The sequence below is a fragment of the Hyperolius riggenbachi genome, chromosome 9, assembly GCF_040937935.1.
Source record: "Hyperolius riggenbachi isolate aHypRig1 chromosome 9, aHypRig1.pri, whole genome shotgun sequence".
NCBI classification, from domain to species: domain Eukaryota; kingdom Metazoa; phylum Chordata; class Amphibia; order Anura; family Hyperoliidae; genus Hyperolius; species Hyperolius riggenbachi.
In genome coordinates this window covers 152,472,975-152,479,539 of record NC_090654.1, presented here as the reverse complement: position 1 = coordinate 152,479,539, position 6,565 = coordinate 152,472,975, and positions in this window count along the sequence as shown.

Here is a 6,565-nt window from a genome sequence, read left to right as displayed (position 1 = left end):
GATGAAACAAAGAGCAGAGTAGGTGTTTACTGTCCTGTTCCCATTGATTGATATGGTAAAATACACGAGGGTGCTCGTATAGCATGGGAAGGGATAAACAGGGCACAGGGACATATGCTCTGAGGAAGGGGAGCGCAGCATCAACTTGACTAGCACTGCAGCGTGCGTGTGTGTGTGTTGTAATTAAAATTACTTTCTCTAGCGCGTGTGGCAACAAAACCCTGACTAACCTATTTCCACTAACGCAAATTTGCATGCATCTTCCGCATGCAGATTTACATGACAATAAAAGTCAATGGGCCTGTATCCACTACAAACAGAATCTGAGCACAGGGTTGTGCAGAAAAATTCTGCACAACAGCGCCTTTAGAATTTGCACACCACACGCATAGTGTAAGACTCGCATGTAATCTAATAAATAGTAAAAATTGCCTGAATTTTCTCTACATGAATTTGCATACGTTTTGACGTAAATTTTAAAAAGCACACAGGCACTGACATGGATAAACACGCATATTAACAAAAATATGCGAAACCGCGTGCGTTTTCATGTTAAAATATGCATACGAATTTGCATGCAAAATCATTTACATGTTTTCAGCAAAGAAATTGCAACGCACTAGTGGAAACATAGCCAAGTGATAGGGCCTGAGCCCACTAACACAATTCTGTCCACTTTTTAGCATCTCTAAAAATTGATGTGTAACTGAAAAGCAGACAAGTGCATTAGCGGGCCCATGCCCTAATTGGAGTGCATACAAGTTTGGGTTACAAAGACTATACATTGGTCAATTAGAAATAGATGCGTGCACATACACCAACACCTATTGTTTAGACTCTTGGTATCATTTGAAACCTCTTTATTTTGCTTTGGTACTGTAATGATCGCTGCTGCAGCAGCTATTGCTGGAAGTAGTGCTGCAGCTCAGGCAGTTCTGATCTATTTCCATGCAAGCTGCATAGCTTTGTCTGTCTTTCCCTGCTGTCAGCTTGTGACTGATTATCATTCACCTGTGTGGGAATCTGCATGTCTGCTCCCATTGGATGACCTCAGTATAAAGATCTGCTTCCTGCAGGGTTTCCTTGGGTTTTCATAGCTTCAGCTTAAGCCTGCCTCGCTGTCGCTTTAGCCCCCGATCGTGTTTCTTGTTAAAGATACTTTGCTGGTCTTTGCATCATATATTGGTTCATTGCCAATATATATGCATACCAGCACGTTTATTATTTTCCTTGTATTTGTGTTACGTTGATATATCAGTGTCGCTGATGTATACGTACACAAACTGTTTATATCCTGTGTGCAGTTAGTCAGCTTTCCAGCACGTTTTGGTAGGTTGCGCGTACCGTGACCACCCGTGCTGAGGTAGTTACCCTGCTCCTGGTTCTGTTTGTGGATTGCGTTCATCTCTGCGAAGAGATAACGAATCCTTCTGAATCCTGTTCTGTTACCGTTTGTGGATTGCGTTCATCTCTGCGAAGAGATAGCGAATCCTTCTGAGTCCTGTTCCCCGTGTTACTCCATTCCTAGTCAGCGTTCCTGCTTATGTCATATATCGGTTCATAACGTCAGACGTTACAAATAGTTTCATTGATAGCTGTAATTGTAATACGCTAGGAAAACATACTTATTGTATATTTATCTGTGTTACGTTCATCTATCTTGGTCCTGCTGTTTTCTGACTGTCCTGTCCTGTCTTTGTGAGGCACGCCATCGCCGCATCGCATTGGCTGCCTCATTCCAGTCTGTCTGGTTTTGGACGCTTGCTGTCGCTAAGTAGCCGCTAGCTAGCAAGCGTTCATTCTGTCTACCTGTCCTGATCTCCTCAGTTCTGGTTTGTGCGCTCAGCGCTACTTTGCGCTGAGACGTTATAACGAAAGCATTGTTTGTGGCTGTCGGATCTGCACCGGCTCTGTGCGCCACAATCTCCTATTGCAGTCAGTCCTCCCCTCCACTATACTAGGGATAGCCTGTTTCCTGGTGCTAGTGTGTGAACCTCCTCCACGCCAGCTTATGCGTTGCATGCTGACTGTGGAGAATACACCACCAAGCCTTACAGGTACATAATCCAAACCTGTATGCATGCAGTAGGGTTGCTCACGTCTTCACATCTGACTGCTGCGTTGTCAACATTGTGTTCTAGTTCTACAATATTTCTACTTTTCACCTGTGGAAGAACTCTCACAGAGCTTAAAGGGACTCCGAGCTCAAAATAAAAAACGAAATCGGTACTCACCTGAGACTTTCTGCAGAAAGCCCCAGGTGAGTACCGATTTTGTTTTTATTTTGAGCTCGGAGTCCCTTTATACACAACATGGTGTGCATCGGCAGGCTTGACTTAACATGTGATGAATGAATAATCCACCTTGGTGCTCAGATCCAGCTAACCTGATATAGGTAGCAAATGCCGGTGCTCTTTCTCTGCAGGTCCACCACTCCTGCCAAACGTACACTCCACCAATGTAGAAAAAGGCACTCCACAGGCTTCAAACTTGCGTTTGTGTTTATTGAGCAAGACACACTACATGTTACGAGTCAACTGACCCTTCCTCAAGTGTCCCGCCCACCACAACTACATCCCATTTCAAGGATTTCCCACAGGAAGTCCCACCTTAGTGCAATAACAAACAGGAAGTGAACATAAAAAGTATCATATACAACATTTCCTATACAGGGAACTACTATACCGTCTACCCTGCAATGATTAATGGAGGGGTCATCATGAATCCCGCAGTACATATAATCCCACCTTTTATTCTTTCCTGTAATAGATCACAAAAAACATTTGTAACTGATTTGTTCGTTTAAACCCCTAGGGGATACACAATCTAATTTACTGATCCACTCCACTTCTTTACGGAGTAGTAACTTCTCTCTATCACCTCCCCTCCTTGAAAAATGCTCCAATTCACTTGCATTAAAATCGAAGTAAAATTGCCGCAATTGAGATTTAAAACAAATAAACCCCATGATCGCTTGCGACAATTTTACCACGATTTTCATGCAAGTTAATGGGAGCGTTTAAAAAAAAACAAAACACTCAGAAAGCGCTTATAGTGCGTTTACATCCTTACAGCGACTGTGTAATGTTTGATCTTGCTGCCCAGAAGCTGCCTTCCACAAAGAGTATCATGCATGCTCTGTAGTACTTTAACCTCCCTGGTGGTATGATTATTTCCAGATCTTGGGGCTTTTCTGAACGTTTCAAACACTAAAACCTGTGGAAAAATCATGCCGCCCAAAAGCCAGCAGCAGTCCTTTCACTCACACACCTCCCAGCGCTGATATTTTACCTCCGTCCTCCTCTGTAACTATGTGGTGAGATCACTGACTGCGACCTCACCAGAGTGATTCAGAGCCACCATGGAGAGGAAGTAGAATGGCTGCCTGCGTGTGGAGCGTAGCTTTGTGTTACCCCCAGGGAGGTTAATATAATCCCCCAAAACATCTCCACAGCCATATTTTCTAACCCCCCCCCCACTACCTCTATGCCAAATTGCAGCCCATAAGCCCCCCTGAGATAGGTTTCTGTAATCTATCTTGTGAACCAGCAAGGCTTGTGGGCTACAATTTGGCACAGCGGTAGTTCAGGGGTCCCCTTTCTACCCTAAAAAATTGGTGAGTGTAGGTGTGGCTGTGGAGAATTTTCAGGTGTTTAAAGTCAGAGATTTTATCACAGCTGGTAACAAGAAGACTGAGGAGTGAAAGATGAAACAAAGAGCAGAGTAGGTGTTTACTGTCCTGTTCCCATTGATTGATATGGTAAAATACACGAGGGTGCTCGTATAGCATGGGAAGGGATAAACAGGGCACAGGGACATATGCTCTGAGGAAGGGGAGCGCAGCATCAACTTGACTAGCACTGCAGCGTGCGTGTGTGTGTGTTGTAATTAAAATTACTTTCTCTAGCGCGTGTGGCAACAAAACCCTGACTAACCTATTTCCACTAACGCAAATTTGCATGCATCTTCCGCATGCAGATTTACATGACAATAAAAGTCAATGGGCCTGTATCCACTACAAACAGAATCTGAGCACAGGGTTGTGCAGAAAAATTCTGCACAACAGCGCCTTTAGAATTTGCACACCACACGCATAGTGTAAGACTCGCATGTAATCTAATAAATAGTAAAAATTGCCTGAATTTTCTCTACATGAATTTGCATACGTTTTGACGTAAATTTTAAAAAGCACACAGGCACTGACATGGATAAACACGCATATTAACAAAAATATGCGAAACCGCGTGCGTTTTCATGTTAAAATATGCATACGAATTTGCATGCAAAATCATTTACATGTTTTCAGCAAAGAAATTGCAACGCACTAGTGGAAACATAGCCAAGTGATAGGGCCTGAGCCCACTAACACAATTCTGTCCACTTTTTAGCATCTCTAAAAATTGATGTGTAACTGAAAAGCAGACAAGTGCATTAGCGGGCCCATGCCCTAATTGGAGTGCATACAAGTTTGGGTTACAAAGACTATACATTGGTCAATTAGAAATAGATGCGTGCACATACACCAACACCTATTGTTTAGACTCTTGGTATCATTTGAAACCTCTTTATTTTGCTTTGGTACTGTAATGATCGCTGCTGCAGCAGCTATTGCTGGAAGTAGTGCTGCAGCTCAGGCAGTTCTGATCTATTTCCATGCAAGCTGCATAGCTTTGTCTGTCTTTCCCTGCTGTCAGCTTGTGACTGATTATCATTCACCTGTGTGGGAATCTGCATGTCTGCTCCCATTGGATGACCTCAGTATAAAGATCTGCTTCCTGCAGGGTTTCCTTGGGTTTTCATAGCTTCAGCTTAAGCCTGCCTCGCTGTCGCTTTAGCCCCCGATCGTGTTTCTTGTTAAAGATACTTTGCTGGTCTTTGCATCATATATTGGTTCATTGCCAATATATATGCATACCAGCACGTTTATTATTTTCCTTGTATTTGTGTTACGTTGATATATCAGTGTCGCTGATGTATACGTACACAAACTGTTTATATCCTGTGTGCAGTTAGTCAGCTTTCCAGCACGTTTTGGTAGGTTGCGCGTACCGTGACCACCCGTGCTGAGGTAGTTACCCTGCTCCTGGTTCTGTTTGTGGATTGCGTTCATCTCTGCGAAGAGATAACGAATCCTTCTGAATCCTGTTCTGTTACCGTTTGTGGATTGCGTTCATCTCTGCGAAGAGATAGCAAATCCTTCTGAGTCCTGTTCCCCGTGTTACTCCATTCCTAGTCAGCGTTCCTGCTTATGTCATATATCGGTTCATAACGTCAGACGTTACAAATAGTTTCATTGATAGCTGTAATTGTAATACGCTAGGAAAACATACTTATTGTATATTTATCTGTGTTACGTTCATCTATCTTGGTCCTGCTGTTTTCTGACTGTCCTGTCCTGTCTTTGTGAGGCACGCCATCGCCGCATCGCATTGGCTGCCTCATTCCAGTCTGTCTGGTTTTGGACGCTTGCTGTCGCTAAGTAGCCGCTAGCTAGCAAGCGTTCATTCTGTCTACCTGTCCTGATCTCCTCAGTTCTGGTTTGTGCGCTCAGCGCTACTTTGCGCTGAGACGTTATAACGAAAGCATTGTTTGTGGCTGTCGGATCTGCACCGGCTCTGTGCGCCACAATCTCCTATTGCAGTCAGTCCTCCCCTCCACTATACTAGGGATAGCCTGTTTCCTGGTGCTAGTGTGTGAACCTCCTCCACGCCAGCTTATGCGTTGCATGCTGACTGTGGAGAATACACCACCAAGCCTTACAGGTACATAATCCAAACCTGTATGCATGCAGTAGGGTTGCTCACGTCTTCACATCTGACTGCTGCGTTGTCAACATTGTGTTCTAGTTCTACAATATTTCTACTTTTCACCTGTGGAAGAACTCTCACAGAGCTTAAAGGGACTCCGAGCTCAAAATAAAAAACGAAATCGGTACTCACCTGAGACTTTCTGCAGAAAGCCCCAGGTGAGTACCGATTTTGTTTTTATTTTGAGCTCGGAGTCCCTTTATACACAACATGGTGTGCATCGGCAGGCTTGACTTAACATGTGGATTGAAAACATCTTTCCGATATTTAATAAAGAAACAAATCACAAGAATTAAGGGTTCAACCTTTTTTTTTATTAGTAAACTACAATCACTGTAATATTAGAATTTATGGTTTATAATCATAACATTATTTTGTCAAATAAGAGAACCTAAAAAAAAAAAAAAACAGTTGAGCTAGAGAAAGGTGAAAACAACCCTGCATTGTAGAGAGGTCATACAGGCACGTGGAGGCCACACACACTGAGCCTCATTGTCTTGTTTTCAAGGACTCCCGAGGCGAACTTAAAAATCTTTTTTGTACTCACCTGGGTCATCTTCCAGCCCAGAGCTTCCGTCTCAGTGCCTCGCTGCAGCTACAATGGTCCTCGGTGTCCCCACTGGCCACCTGCCATGATGGCGACCCGACGGCAAGGTCAGCTCTTCTGCGCCTGTGTCCACGTCATCCGTCGCGTACTGCGTCTGTGCAGTACATGACCTGGACATACAGGCATGAGTGCCCACGCAGGCGCAGAAGAG